Consider the following 16,696-nt stretch of genomic DNA (forward strand, 5'->3'; position numbering starts at 1 on the left):
CTCTTTTTCTAGCAAAACAACAGATTGAAAGATGGAGGTCAGAAAGCAAACAGTGCAGATGGGCAAGGTTTAAGAGTTGTTTTAAGGGTTTTATTTGCCCCTGAGATATAATATCTGAGTGAGTATTAGGAGCTAATTTAGCTGAAAAGAAGTAATATTTATGCTCATGCTTAATGGGACCATGTGAATTTTTCCTTAGAGTTAAATGATCATTTATTATTGCTCAATTTGACATTGGTATTACTCTTCATTTATTGGTGCGTAAAATATGGTATTGAGAGATGGGACAGACAAGTAGATTGATACCGGAAAGATACTGAATTTTTTTTCTGTGGTCTTGAGTGTATATAGTTATTTTTCCTCTCATTTGATTATAGTGCAATATTATGAAGTCTAAATCATGAATTTGATTTCAATATAGCTTTTCATTGTAAATATTGTTCATGAGCAACTAGATCATGGGACATATTTAGGTAAATACAGTCCAACCTCTCTTTCTGAAAACTAGCTGGCTTATTTCTTGGCATGTGAAATAGTGCCACTATTTGAACATACGTTTATTATTATAATTGTCATCTATTGTGTACTTGCAATCTATCAGGCACTGTGCAAAGTACTTGACTCGCAGAACAACCTTCTGTTATAGGTAACATGATTATTTCCAGTTTACATAGAAACTGAGGCTAGGAACATTTAAAAATTTGTATGATGTCATAAAACTATGCAGTGAAAGAGCTAGGATGTAAACTTATGGTGTCTGATGTGAAGTCCAACCTAGGACTCTACAGCTATTCTAAAATCTAGAAAATTTTGACTAAGTAGCATATTTAAGGAGAACATATTTAAGGAGAAATTAAAATAGAAAATATAAAAAATGAGAAAAACATTGGTGGTTGTATCTCCTAGTGCAGGGGTAGACAACCCAGGGTGATATGGAGACTCTACTATGTCGTGGATGCTCCAAACAACTCCACTCCCCTCCCCATCATGCCTGAAGCCTGGTGTTTATACCGAGTCTATGGTTACAACATACAAGCAAATTACATCCACGTTCCAGGCAAATAATAAAGAAATACAGGGGAAAGCTGCCTGCTAATTGAATCAAACCCTTTTACATAGAGTTACCACAGCAAGCCCAATTAAAACTGTACCAACATCCTACAACCAAGCAGCTTGGTTATCCCTATCTATAAGGAATGATGTGAAATGAAATTTTCCAAGTGGGCACATTGCTGTTCTCTCCCCACGCCTCCTTCAAAAGTCAGCTGGTAAGAAAGGAAAAGTGAGCATTTATTGGGTAGGTAACCAGCAGAATCGCCTCAATGACTAAATCCTAAATTTTTGAAATCTTTATTGAAAAGTTATATGTATGTAGCATACCTTACATTTTTCTTCCATAAGCAATCACTCAGCAAATTTTTATATTTCCCTGTATTTCAAATATAGTGTCAAGAAGGAATAAAGGAGAATCTACTTATAATAGAGAAAATAACAAAGAAAAAAACTATTTCTGTTCAGATAAAGGAAACTTTCCTCAAGGCACCTAGTTCTCGATTTCTCCTACAAAATCCTGTTCTCACTGTCTGGAAAGATAGAAGAACATAGTTGGGTAAGTGTCAGTCAAAATTGTGATCACAGGGAGCTGATGTAGCTCCAGTGGTCGAGCACCTGCTTCCTATATACGATATTCTAGGTTGGACCTTGATACCTCCTAAAAACAAACAAATGGAAAAAACAAATCTCATTAGAGAGTGGATGTAGCTCAGTGTTGAACACCTGCTTCCCAGGTACAAGGTCCTGAGTTCAATCCCCATTATTTCCTAAAAAAAATAAAAATGGGATTACAGAAAGAACACAAACTAGTCTTTTAATCGTATTACTCTCTATTTGATGAGAGAACATGAAATTCAAATAGAATAAATACATTCAATTTATAATGTAGTTCAAACTTTATTCTATCTTCAATTTTAAGAAGTTATCACTCTATCAGTGCTTACACAATTAACCAATTGATACCTGTTCAGGTTCTTTGATTTTAGAAGAAGTTAACTCTGGATGACTTAAGCAAACAGAAAAAATAAATATGAAAAGCTTTAAGGTAGGTAGCAGAACTGAGGGAAAGCTGAGGAAAAAGTTTTGGAAAGCACTGAAATCAGGTCAGCTGTAATATTTTCTAGTTCAAGTTAGTAAGTACTGAGAAATGGTGACTTAGTTTCCCAGGACTGCTGTAACAAATGACCACAAACTGGATGACTTAGAACAACAGAAACTTATCGTCTCACAGATCGGGGTCTACGATTCCTGCCTCAGGAGGTCAGCAAAGCTGTGTTCCCTGAAAATTGTGGGAAGACTCCTTCCTTGCTTCTCCTAGCTTCTGATGTCAGCTGGCAATCCTTGGAGTTCCTTGGCTTACAGATGCAACTGCCTACTTTTTCAAGTCAATGACAGTTATTTTATCTTTCAGGTTTCCTTCTGTTTTCCTTAAGTTTATTATGCTGGCAATGAAGCTATCAAACAAGATCCTATTTCCAAGCAGGGTCACAGTCACGTGATTGCTGAGCTTAGGGTTTGAACAAATCTTTTTGGGGAACACAATTCAACCTAAAACAAACAGTACCTCAGGGTAATGCTGACTGGTTAAACCAGTCCTAGGGTTCCAGGCTTTTAATTCCACGTGCGAACTTCAGTTCGAGGTAGAGAGATGTCAATGGGTTTACTGTGCATCGTTCTTTGTGGGGGCCAGGCACGTGGACTGGTGGAAAGACCAGACTGGAGCCAACGTAAGAAGGAGAGTTCTCTAAAACATACAGTGCCTTTGCCCAAAGTGGCAAAAACAACACATATTTATTATGGCTTCTGAGTGTTTTGTCTTACTCTGTGTTAGCATACTAAGTTCCCAGTGACTCAAAAGTGTGAATGTCAGGAATATTTGGAAACAATAATACTTAGCCCCATTGTAAAGAGTAAGTTGTCCTTACAACTTCCTATAATGTTTAAATGCCAGGTGCTCTGGAAACCTTTTATTTGTCTTATTCTGTCAACATGAAGGTCACATTTTTATAGACCATTGATGTCACCCTGTTTTCCACCTTACGCCTTGTATATATTTTCAGGCACTATGGACAAAATGAAAGGCACTTCCCTTTGTTTTCCTACGGGGATCCCCAGCATTCTTATCCTACAACAGAGGCAAAGGATCCAAATGACTTTTTCCTACATTAATCTGGCACCAAAAACTATTTCGTCTGTACAGAAGCAATTGCAATCTAAATTGCTTTTTGATCCACAGATACATTTATTTTCCTGTTTCCTTCTTGCTATTGTTTTTGATTCTCTCCAAACATACAAATAGAATAAAGATTTAAAAATTCGCCTCTGTGGGGAGGGGAGGCAAAAAAGTAGTTTGTACAAATTGGGTTAACCTTCACATTTAATTTAAAGTTTCTATTTCAGATAGATTGTATTTTTTGTTTCTTTAGGCAATTATTATTTCATGTTAATACATACCATCTGAAGTTTTAAAGGGTACCCTTCTGTTTCTTTGACTGCTTCAGAATAAGTTTTTCATAGATAAGAGTTTGATAGCAGCATAATAAACTTAAGGAAAACAGAAGGAAACCTGAAAGATAAAATAACTGTCATTGACTTAATTCTGCTGGTAGAGAACAGTAGCTGTTGACCTTGGACCTGGAACATGCTGGAGAACCAGCAGTTGTTCTGAAGTTAAATTAAGGAAATGTGTTCACAGGTAAAGGAACAGATGACCAGGACCTGAAATACATTTATCAAGATTTCTCAGTACTGGTATTTTCGCTAGGTTTTCTTTTTGGGTCAGGATGTGAATTCCACAGGTGTGACTGCTGTAGGCTTGTAGACAACTAATCAGGGATTCCTCTAGATGTATATTTTCTGTTCACTTAATCAAATTATAAAACAACTCCTATACCATGAGGACAGTGATCTGAAGTAAAAGATACTGCTAAAATGCTTTTTTTAATTTTCCCTTTACTTTTTTCAAAAATCTTTTTATTTATGTAAACATTATAACTTTTGAATATATTTATGAATATATAGAAAAGTAAATTACTTTCTGGGTCTACATACAGAAATGTGACTATATAAAGCAAGTCTAAACCTAAACAATATATGGTTAGCTGCCTCACAATTTGAACAAGTCATAACCCCAAACAATTTTCTTAGGTATTATGATCAATAATATTTTGGAAATAAGGAATGCCTCTTTGTACAAAAGGTTATAGTTTATAGAACAGATAGCACACGGTAAAATTGTATAAAATTGTATTTATTGCACACAATAAAATAGCATGCAAAGTCCTTATGGGCATATTAGTAAAATTAGTTTGTAATTTTGACCTGTGTGCCTTGTGAAGATGCAAAGCAGATCATGGAAACATTAGAAAGTAGACTATGGCCTGGGTGATTTGAATAGAAGCTGCTGCAAGAAGAGGGCAGTAATGGGGTAATGGCATAAATACTTGCACATGGCAATGAAAAGGAAACGCGCCCCTTCTCAGGCTAGTTGCTAGCTTAACTATTCTCAGGCACTTAATTTGGAAGACCCGTTTCTGGAGAAGTAAAATCACACTCATTCCCTGAGATGGGCTTGTTTCAGAATAAATGCTGTAGTCTACTATCCTCTTACTCAATTTTCTTAACATTTGGTGTTGATCCTTGACTGTCTTCACAATACGCAATTAAAGCTCTGTGCCTGTGTGTGTGTGAGAGGGAGCATTTATACTGAAGTCCCTGGTGGCGTCTTCTAAACTCTGAGTCACCAGAGCCACATTTTACTTTTGTCAGAAGTGGTTCAGGACCTTGATGAGCATGTCGAAAACGGTGTAGATAGAGAAGCTCCCTGTGTAGATTAATTCAGTGCACAGCTGGGGCTGGGAAAGCAAGCCCGTTCTAGGGAATGAAGAATGGCTGATCAGGGGTGGAGCTGCCCGCCTCCCTCTCCACAATGTTCTAATCCTCAATTTGGCACTGCTTTAAAAGAAAAGAAATCTAAATTGAGGCCAGCTGATTTCTTACTGAATCAGCCAGCTGGATGTGGAGCCAATTTCCGCAGCTTCCACACTGTGGTAGCCAGGAAATATTTTAATTGAAAGAACTCTATGTTGACAAATACTGAAGACAACCTATTTATAACTTTTAGCCAATATTTATGGAATTCCCTGATTTAATAACATTTCCCTTTAAACTCAATTGCAAAATAAAAAACTGTTAGGCTAGAACCAAAGCTAAATGATGTGGAAGGATAATGTGTAAAACCATATTTTACCTAGGAAAGAACTAGGAAATGTAAACAAGTCAACAGGCACATGGAATAGAGGCCAGTAATATGAATATATTCAAGAAAAAATAGCTTCAAGTTCTGAATTTCTTAAAGTCATATAATTTAAAAGATATAATATTATAAAATCAGCAATGTTATATTATTTAGCACATGCAGCATTTAAAAGTATGTCTAAATTAAGCACGTTAAGTGGGGAATTTTATTATGCCCTTCCATCTGAATATATTCTTATTTATTCATCTTGTAAACTTATCAGATTGTACTTAAATTGATGGCATAAAACAAACAAAACTCAATACCAAATGTTCTCCCATCCTTAACGTGGGTATGGTGATGTGAAAGTACCACCCTAGAGCAAAAGAATGATATATAATCTTTAAAAGATATATCCTCCATCTCTAAAAAAATGTAGCAGAGCATTACTGACCTTGTATCACAGAACTATTTACCTTTTACAATTGGTTTTCATCTCTGAATTTTTAATGTTTGAAAGCAATGCTTTGCCCTTGTTAGTTATTTCTTGTCTATACACATCTATTGTATTCTTTAAATTCAACTTTTTACAATATTCAGTGTGAAACACATAGTGATTTGTTTTTTCGTATAATCATGGATGTGGTCATAAAGTTGCTTTTACTCGGTCAAAGAGGAGTGAGGTATTGGAAGGGGAAAATGAGTCAGAACATAGTTCATTCTTTATTGAAACAGTGGCACAGCTCAAAATTGATGCTTTATGCCATTAAAGATAATGGTGAATCCCAAATATAGTCGCACAGTGTTGTTGGATGTTGGAAAGTTGCCATTACTACGTTTGCCTGCTTGGGAAAAGCTGCCCTTCTTTTCTCCATTACTGTTGGTGGGGACGGAGGACTGTAGATGTGGCAACGTTGCTAACTGCTAGAGCAGCTCTCCCTAGTGGACGCTTTGCTATGACCATGCCTGGCAGGCCTCAAGAGGGAAGAACGTCCCCATGAAATTTCTGAGTATTGATTGATCAGTATAGATAAATATTAAGACGTTAGGTGGAATGTATATTGATTTTAAGACACTGTTTACTATCTTAGAGGATAAATTGATTTTGGTATATTCCTCAAAGTAAAGTGTTTTTGGATACTCTCATTCAAATTTGTTATTCATGGAAGTAAATAGGAGGAAATGATAAGAGAAATATTTTAGTTTGTTTATGGAAGTAGATAAGAAGCGATAGGAGGAATATCTGAGTTGATGGGGTCTGGAATAAAAATATTATCAAGTGAAACCCAAGTATAAATTTTTTAAAAATTTGGCAGAGAATTGTTGAGAACAGTTTAATTTGAGCAATGTGCCTGCCACAGAATTTCATAAGTAATCATATTGGGGAGAGAGATGCATCTCATTACTCACTTTCCATTTTTATGAAAGGTTCATCCACATGTGCAGTGATGCATGTTCAGGTTTGCACCCTTTTGAAAAAGAGACATTTTGCATTTAAATTACGCTTGCTCTGCCTAAAGCACCTTTAAGGAGGAGAGTGTGGACCTTAAAACAACACTAGGTAATAAAAATAGTTACAGCAATAAGGAACATAGTTGGATGTGTTTTAATTCATGAAAATTCATGAAAATTAATTTTACTTTTGAGTCCATGAAGTTGTGAGGTAATCATGGCAGACATGAGCAACTTCTTACATAGTTGTTGAGCCAAACTCATGGAGAACTGCGTAGATTCTCTGGGGATACAGTAAGTTGGGGGAAAACCATGTGTGTCCATTGCTGGCTCTTCATTCCTTTCATTGAAAAAGGGAGGAGAGATAAAGAAAAGAGACAATAAAACAGAATTATTCCATGCACAACCCCTCAACACCCATCTGTTTTTCTCCATTCCTGAAGCAAATTTTTAAAAGTAATTTTCTGGCTTTGTTTGCATGTGGTTTTCAATATTGAGTTAGTATCCTCAATATTATTTGGAGGGGGGGAACTGGAGCAGAAGGGGATAGGCTGCGCCAGCTCCTAGGATTATCAAGTGTTCATACGTGCCCACACGTGTTGACTTGTTGGACTGGTTGGCTGTCTGATAAAATGTATGAATCAATAAACATGATAGGAGAGGAGAAATCCCCTGGTCTACTCCACCTCCACATCTATATAGGTTTTTTAGGTCTGCTTTAACTAAAGAACAAATTAGAATAGCGGTCAGCCTTAGAGATGGAACCTCTCATTCGAAGTAATGCAGGGAGATTCATATTAGCATGTCATCATAAAAAACACCATGAAACATAAAATTCATACTGTAAAACTGCTCATTTATATAAAATCCTGGGATAGTTAATATTTTCCTAAAAGAAACAATGAGGGAGAGAGAGGGAAAAAATGATTTTGGAAAGGGGAAACTGCAGCACTCACTGAGTGCTTTCAGCAGTGTTTGAGCTGAAATCTAAATCCTGCATAGACATCGAAGGTGATAATTCTCAAATAGTGAACTCAAAAGGTAATGGAAGAGTTATGTTGTCAACTTAGAACAATTACAGTGAAAGAGAACTGGCACTCCTTGAAAGGGGGATTTTTATTTCCTTTCTCTTCCAGCCACATGGGCTAAAAGAGCACAGTTTGTAGAGAATCTGCATGAAACTAGAACCTGTTACAGGCAAGGGCAGGAAAATACAGAATGCAATAGGCACAGTAGAAATTAGTTATTACTTGTCCTGCTAAGGAAGACTGTGAATGTTTTTATGTTAATCTCTCATCTTCATTCCCTGTTTACATTAAAACAGGGAAAAGGATGTTACATATTCATATGATGGCTTGGGGTACTCTCATTTTTAGTTATATAGAATGGTTTATAAAAAGATAGTATTTTGTAATTATATTAAATTTCTACAATCAGTGCACATTTCCTGAGTTAATTTTTTTAAACTTTTGCCCAAAATTTTTTTATTGTCCAGGCCTTTATGATTCTCTCTTGAAAGATAAATTACATATTTTTTGTATTCATAACATCAAATTTTCAAGCCATATTGTGACAGCCCTGATAAATGATTTATTTCTTCACCTCTTCATGTGTATCTGGGTTTGTGGGAGCTTTAGCTTGGCCCTATTCAGTCTGCCCCCTTAAAACACACTCTGTAGACCCTGGAGGTTCCTGCACCCTGGGTTTGACTGCGTACTTCAGGCTAGCATTTTTAATCCAATATGAGTAGACTGAGAAGGGGTTGTAGACCATCTTACCACAGTTTGAACTGGCAGACCATTTGATTCCAGAATGCTCCCTAGCTTTTCAGGTGAAACACCCTTCTCAAATGCATGAATATACTTCTGTATATTAGCTGCAATTTGCTCTGCAAAAAACAATTCCCAAGGCATAAGACAGTTGTGTTTTGTTGATTGTAGTAATGAGTAAAGAACCACTGGCTTTTATCACTTTATTGTACATTGTACAAGCATTGTACAAATGTTTCTACATGTTCTACAACATTGGATACTTTGACAACATCAACTATCTCTATGGCCTGTGCATAATCTCTTCCAGGGAATACATTCTGTACTCTCGTCTCAAATCTAGGACTGGAGGAAATGATTTATGACTCTGTGATCTTCTAATGTTCTCTATGCACAGGATCAATTCCAATACCTGAAGCCCCAAACAGCCCTAAAATTTCAGTTAGCAATCCACCACCACAGACAAAGGTTTTCCTCTTGAAAACAGATTAGCAACTGTTTTCAAAAGATTGTTTCTAATAAATGGAACCCTCAGGTCATTCCCAGAATGAAAAGGTACATGTGCTCCTTGCTCATCCCACCCCTGTGAGCCAGGGTCTGGAAGGTTTTCACCTTGCTATAATACAGTGTTTAGCACAGTATGCATGCAGTACAGTACAGCGTAGGGTAAGGGTAAATGTAATATTTCAATGTAATATTTCATGCTTTTTAAACAGGCAAGGCCATTCTGAAGGCTTTGAGCCACATAGTTCTGCATTCATTGAAAAACCATGGTAGACTCCAGCTAGGCTGGTATTCTGGGGGGTGAAATGCTGACTAAGGCGAGGATGGTCAGCCAGGGTGGCACTCAGACCCAAGAAGTCCTAGGAAACAGCTAACAAGAGGAGCTCAGCTTGTGACTTCTCCCCATTGTGACAGAAAAGATCTACCTCCTGATCTAATTTTTAACTCTTTTATATATAAGAAGCAATGCTGAAAGTAAGCTTTATTTTATATTCACTCTACATGCAGATTGTCTATTATTAAATAATTTTTAATTGCGATTGTCAAGAAATTTAGGATTGTTCAATAGTTTCTGCGTAATACATTTTCTAAGTGCATTCATATATCTTTCTAACATTTAAAAAAATAGTTATTCAATGGAAAATATAGGAATACAACAGATATTCAGATAAATTAATTTTGACCATAATTATACTCTTTAAACTTCATATTTTTTAATCTGTTAAATTGTCTAAGTGTTATTAAAAATTCTCATTTAATTAATGTTGTATTATATCTGCTAACTACAGAAGTACTAGAATTAGTAGTGATTTCTATATAACTCTATTTTTGTGACTCAAAGAAATTACAACATTTTGAATTTTTTCCTGAATTTATATGATATTCATTTTGGAATATATTTTTTTTTTTATTTTAAGGTACTGGGGGTTGGGTATTGGACCTGGGATCTCATATTTGGGAAGCTGGTGCTCAATCACTGTGCCACATCAGCTTCCCTGAGTTGGTTTATTTGTTTTTTGTTCTTTTTTTTGGAGGCACTGTGAACTGAACCTGGGACCTCTCATGTGGGAGGCAAGTTCTCAACCATTTGAGCCACATCCACTCCCCTCATGGAATACTTTTTATTATGATTTGTACAAGATGATCTTCATAAAAGGCAACATATGGATCCATTCATCCTTGTTAATTATTACAGCAGAAGATCTGAAGCCCTGTTCACCCACGCCTTGTTCTTATATCCATCTTCAACATATATTATGTTGTTATCACATTTTTACTACCATGAAAAATCCTCTGATACTTTCTGAATCAATTGTATATTTCTCAAACAGTGACAAGTAACATGCTTTTATATAAGGTAGTATATCACAAACAATTGTAAATGTTAATAAGTATTCTTAAAAATAGATGGCTGCTAACCGGTTAATAAAACTATATCTAGCAAATTTGGTAAGCAAGTCTTGCTTATAGACACGTATCAAAAGACAAGATAGTGTCTCATATATATATCATATTTTTATAATATTTTTAAGGTCTTTCAGTGCTATTGCAAGAAAATTTGAGAAAGACGGTTTAACTAACTCTTAAGACTGAAATTATTAAATGAAAAACTTTGTTTTGACTCTTAGTGACTCTGGCCCTTTAAAGGCCAATAACACATAATCAGACATTCTTTGACCATTCAAATAGAAACCTAAGGACGTTTTCAGTTGAATAGCTGCATTGCAAAGTGAAATGGGGTGTATCAACAGAAATAACCCTTTTCATTTTACCTAATCCCAGGAAATAAAAGCTTCAGCTAATAATAGCCCATCCTTACATTAGAAATATAATTCTAGTAACAGAGAAATCTGAAATAGCTGACCACATACCATTCAGCATGGAATGTCAAACAGACATCAGTTCAAGAGCAGAATCCAGTTGCCAAGCTAGTAGATAAGAAAGTAGTTTATTTGTAGATCCTCTTTCTATGAAAAGAAAAGAAGAGTGGCACATTCCCCAGCTCACCCACCTATAAGTTACCTTTAGCATTGCTGATGAAGATACCAAGCCCTTCAAATTTATTCCATTTATTATTTAAAGATACTTTATCTGACAAGTATTAGAAACAAAACCAGGCAAAGTAAGCTGTATAGTAAAAAGATCTTTAGGACATAAACAAACATAAAAGACTTGTTTTAAACATTATCAGCTAATTTTGAAAAATATACTACGATATAACCTGAGAAAACAAGTTTGCTGAGAAAGCAAAAATAATTTTCATATTATTTTTGATATAAATAAAAGACATAGATTAACCTATAGAATGGTAAAATAGTTATTTAACTTATTGTATATTGAGATATTATTTTAATAATATTATTTTAATAATAATGGGTGATACCCATTTAGCAACTGATTATAGATTATTAGAATATATAGACCATTTATTACTATAAGTTAATTACATTTAAAAAGCATGTTAACATAATACCCATTCAATCTCCATTAAGCAGTGAATTAATATAGATTTATAGAAGCAATTAAAAGGTGTAACAAGAGATTTTACCTAGATTTTCACTTGAAAATGAGATTTATAGATTAAAATTATATCTATATTATCTGTCTATCCATCTATAGATCTATATCTAAATATATAAATGCCCATCCAAGTAAACACCAAGGAGCTGAAATTTAAAACATTAACTGTAGTTCAGTAGTATTTCCTTTAAATCAATCAATGTGCTGACTTTTAAATTAATATTTTTAATATTTTACATTAATTTAATATTTATAAATGCATGCTTATATAATATGGTTTAGTTTTGCCTGTTTTGGGAACTTATAAAAATGTATTTACACTATAATTATTTTTGTGTGTGTCTTGCTTTCCCCCACAAATTTAGGTTTATAAGATTAATGAGCATTGTTGGGTATAACTGTATTTGGTTAATTTATATTGCTGCATATTTCATTGTATTAGGTTGGTGCAAAAGTAATTGCGGTTTGCAATGTTGAAATTTGCCCTTTGATCTTGGCATACATTCTTAAATATATGTGGTTATCTTATATATCATTTTAATGTGCATTTCTTGGTTTATATTTTCTTGCTAATAATGACTTATTACTTGCTGTTTATTTTATATTTGTTTTAGACTATGGAAATGATGTTAGACAAAAAGCAAATTCGAGCGATTTTCTTGAGTTCGAAATGGATTGTAAAATAGCAGAGACAACTGGCAATATCAACAACGCGTTTGGCCCAGGAACTGCTAACAAACTTATAATGCAGTGGTGGTTCAAGAAGTTTTGCAAAGGAGACGAGAGCCTTGAAGATGAGGAACATAGTGGTCAGCCAACAGAAGTTGACAATGGCCAGTTAAGAGTAATCATAGAAGCTGATCCTCTTCAACTACACAAGAAGTTGCTGAAGAACTCACTGTCGACCATTCTATGATCGTTCCGCATTTGAAGTAAATTGCAAAGGTGAAAAAGCTCAATAAGTGGGTGCCTCAGGAGCTGACAGAAAATTTTTAAAAAATTGTCGTTTTGAAGTGTTGTCTTCTCTTATTCTATGCAACAACAAACTATTTCTCAATCAGATTGTCATGTGTGACGAAAAGTGGATTTTATATGACAACCAACTACGACCATCTCAGTGGCTGGATGGAGAAGAAGCTCCAAAGCCCTTCCCAAAACCAAACTTGCACCAGAAAAAGGTCATGGTCACTGTTTGGTGGTCTGCTGCTGGTCTGGTCCTCGACAGCTTTCCGAATCCCAGTGAAACCATTACATCTGAGAAGTATGCTCAGCAAATTAATGAGATGCACCTAAAACTGCAATGCCTGCAGCGGGCATGGGTCAAAAGAAAGGACCCAATTCTTCTCCACGACAATGTCCGACCTTGCGTTGCACAACCAACACTTCAAAAGTTGAACAAATTGGGCTATGAAGTGTTACCCCATCCGCCTTAGTCACCTGACCTCTCACTAATGGACTATCACTTCTTCAAGCATCTTGACAACTTTTTGCAGGGAAAATGCTTCCACAGCTGGCAGGAAGACAATGCTTTCCAAGAGTTCATCAAATCCTGAAGCAAGGAATTTTACACTACAGGAATAAACAAACTTATTTCTTGTTGGCAAAAAAATACGTTGATTGTAAAGGCTCCTATTTTGATTAATAAAGATGTGTTTGAGTCTAGTTATAATGATTTAAAATTCCTGGTCTAAAAACACAATTCCTTTTGCACCAAGCTAATATAAATATATCATAATTTATTTATCTACTACACTATTGCTGGTCATTTAGATTGTTTCCAGTTTCAGGAAATTATAAATGACGTTGCTTTGAACATTCTTAAACATGAATCCTGATGCACATAAGATACTGTTTATCTTTTTTTTTTCTTAATTGATTCCATTAGGTATTGCATTGCTATATAGAAGTGGTGTTAGAATTCTTTATTTCATTTCTGGTATGTAAAGGTAAAAACTTTGAATACTCCACATTTAAATTGTATATTTGCTGACAGGTTTTACAGAAACCCTATCAGATGGGGAGAGTTCTTTTCTACTCCTAGTTTGTTAAAAGTTTTAGTCATGGATGAGTGTTATTTTTAAAAGCACAAATATTGTACTCATGTATAGAGGTTGTTGTTTAATTTTCATCTTCATTCTTTTAATGTGGTAAAGTAAATGGATTTTTTTCTTTTTTCTAATGTAATTATGAAATTTCACACATACAGAAAAGTTGAAAGCATTTTATAGTGAACACATAACATTTTACCATATTTATTTCATCATATATCTATTCATCTTCTCATGCTCACTCAAAGGTTTAATTCTTTATTCATAAAGAAATTACATGTGACTGTGGGAAACCTCTAGAGGTTACATCCTTATTTTTCATTTTTTCAAATCACAGATCTTAGATACTGCACAGGTATCTTTCATATCACAGGAGTATGATATAGAGTATAGCAATTAACAACTATATATGAAAAATGGTAAAAAGATATAAAATAGGCAAAAAGCAAGGGAGAAATAGCTCTTCCTTGCAATAACAAAATAAATAATTTCAGGTTAACCCATGGGAGTCATGAAAAAATGGTTTATTTGCTCTATATTTTCAAAGTAGAATTGGTAGGGCTTGGTAAATAGAATTGAAAATAAAGTGTCATCTCATGACTTTTGGCATATTATATGACAAGGCCATTTTTTTGAGATGAAAAATACATTGAGGAGAAACATATTTCAAGAGGAAGAGCACAAATTAATTTTATCTATGGTAAGTTGAGCTGCCTGCGAAAATGAAGAAATGTCAAATAGTTACATATATGTGTATAACATTCAAAAAGGAAGTCTAGTCTGTAGATAAAGTATTGGAAATTATCGGTGTATAGATAATATACAAATAAGGAGAATAATGAATTTGTTTTACTTTGCTAAAGGCTGCCAAGGCAACATACCAGAAATGGGTTGGCTTTTACAATAAAGGTTTATTAATTTATAAGCTTACAGTTCCAAGACTGAGTTAAATGTCCAAATCAAGGCATCATGTGAAACTCTCCCTGAAGACATTGCTGTGGCCAATCCTGGTCAATTCTGTCACAGTCTCCTGGTCTCGCCTTGTCTTCCAGGCTCTGGTGCCTTCAGCTCCTAGCTGTTCCATCTGTGGCTTTCTCTCTCAGCTTCTGTGGGCTCCTCTCTGAACTCCTGGGTCTTTTCTCTCTTAGGTTCTGGGCATTTCTCTTGGTCTCTGAGTGTTTTTCTCTGTATATTCATCATTCATCATGTTTATAAATGATTCCAGGAAGAGAATTAAGACCCATCCTTGGCTATGCCTTACTGAAGTAATCTAATCAAATGAACTTTGGTTGAATCTAATCTAATGACAAGATCCCATCTACAATAGGTTCAAACCCACAGGAATGGACCAATTTAAGAGCATAATTTTCTGGAGTCCATGGAAGACTAAAACTACCACAGTTCTCTTAGGATATTGTCAAAACTAAGAAGGAAGAGGACCATAGGATCAAACTGCAAGTAACTCTAAGATTTGGCAGAGGAAGATTATTGAAGGAGAATGGAAAAGGTAGGGATAGTTAGGAGTTAGAAGAAAACCAGGGAAATATGTCATGGAGGTCGATATAAGAGTGTTTTCAAGGAAAAGAAAAGGTTAACTATACAGAATGATCCTGAGTAGTCAGGTCAAATGATAAATTAAAAATATTGTCCTCACTTTTTTTAGTGTGATAGAAATCTATAGAGACTTTAGCCCCAGCAGGTTTTGGAAATATGTTGGAAATCATACCAAGATCAAAGGTGATTATAGAGAAAATGAGAGATGAGGAAGAGAAAACAGAGTATATGAAGGGAACACCTGCCCAAATTTTATAAAAGTGGTAGAGAAATGGCAAGAACTTTATGTGGGATATACAGCATGATGTTTACATGCTGGTGGGATATATCCATAAGAAATGAGATGTTGAAAACATAGAAAACATGATAGGATAAAGATGAAAAAGTAGAAAGTTTTGGCATCCAGAATGAATACTAAGAAACTTGCATTGGATAGGAAGGAGGAAATAGCTTACATTGAAAAAATAAATGTGGGGAAGACAAAGAAATCCAATATAACTGCAATTGGCTTTGTGGATTGTTGTAGGGAAGATGAGGAAGTTTCTCTCTAATGACTTCTTAGCTGTGAGATATTGCTTGGCAGAAAGAGTGAGGAACTGGTGGATTAAAGACAATATAGACAGTAGTGAAAGAGCCGTTGTTTTGAGTGAGTCCAAGGATTGACCTTAGCAGTATAGAGTATAGAGCAGTATAGTGGAGATCTAAGTTGAGAATGGTAAGGAACTGAAAGATTAGGTTAATGGGTGTTTTAGTTTTTAAAGGCTGCCAATGCAATATACCAGAAATGGGCTGGCTTTTACAATGGGGATTTATTAGGTTGCAAGCTTACAGTTCCTAGGCTGAGAAAAATGTCCAAATCAGGGCATCAGCTAAGCTCTCTCTCCAAATACATGACTGTTAGCAACTATAGACTCCTGTCACATGGCAGGGCACAATGGGGGTGTCTGCCTTCTCTTCCTGGTTCTGTTGCTTTCAGTTTCAGGCTGTTCCTTCTGTGGCTTTCTCTGTCCTAGTTTCATTTGATTTTAGTTTCTTGCTCTCTTAGATTTCTATCTCAGCTTCTGTGGGCTCCTCTATGAGCTCCTGGGTCTTTTTACTCTGTCCTTGTCTCCAAATTTATCCTGTTTATAAAGCACTCCAGTAAGAAGATCAATACCCACCCTGTGTTATGCCTTTCCAGAAATAGTCTAATCAAAGGTCCTTAACTGAAACTATCTAATCACAAGGTCCCGCCTACAGTAGGTTCACACACAGAAGAATGGATTAGCTCAAAGGATTTTTCTGTGATACATACAGTCTCCAACTAACACATTGGGTATGTATTTACCATGGCCTTGCAAGAACTCCATGATGATGTCAAAAGTTGAATGGAGAGAAAACCACAATTATCTTCAATGAATAAGAGGTGGATAACATGGCCAGTAGATGACACCAATTAGAAAGGTGAAATGTGAAAGAGCTTAATAGAGTAAACTTTAAAAGAGCAGTGATTTTTATAAGACTAAAGAGAATTTAATACACTAGAACAATGAATAGAAAAGAGGACACTAACAAATTTC

General features: G+C 35.3%; 2 pseudogenes; one reads left to right on the top strand and one right to left on the bottom strand.

The window, feature by feature from the left end:
* Window positions 1-8,332: 8,332 nt before the first annotated feature.
* Window positions 8,333-12,039, bottom strand: LOC101435184 (ubiquinone biosynthesis O-methyltransferase, mitochondrial pseudogene; annotated as a pseudogene).
* A 113-nt stretch (window positions 12,040-12,152) lies between these two features.
* Window positions 12,153-13,177, top strand: LOC139436495 (histone-lysine N-methyltransferase SETMAR-like; annotated as a pseudogene).
* The last annotated feature ends 3,519 nt before the right edge of the window (window positions 13,178-16,696 follow it).

The sequence above is a fragment of the Dasypus novemcinctus genome, chromosome 15, assembly GCF_030445035.2.
Source record: "Dasypus novemcinctus isolate mDasNov1 chromosome 15, mDasNov1.1.hap2, whole genome shotgun sequence".
Lineage (NCBI taxonomy): Eukaryota > Metazoa > Chordata > Mammalia > Cingulata > Dasypodidae > Dasypus > Dasypus novemcinctus.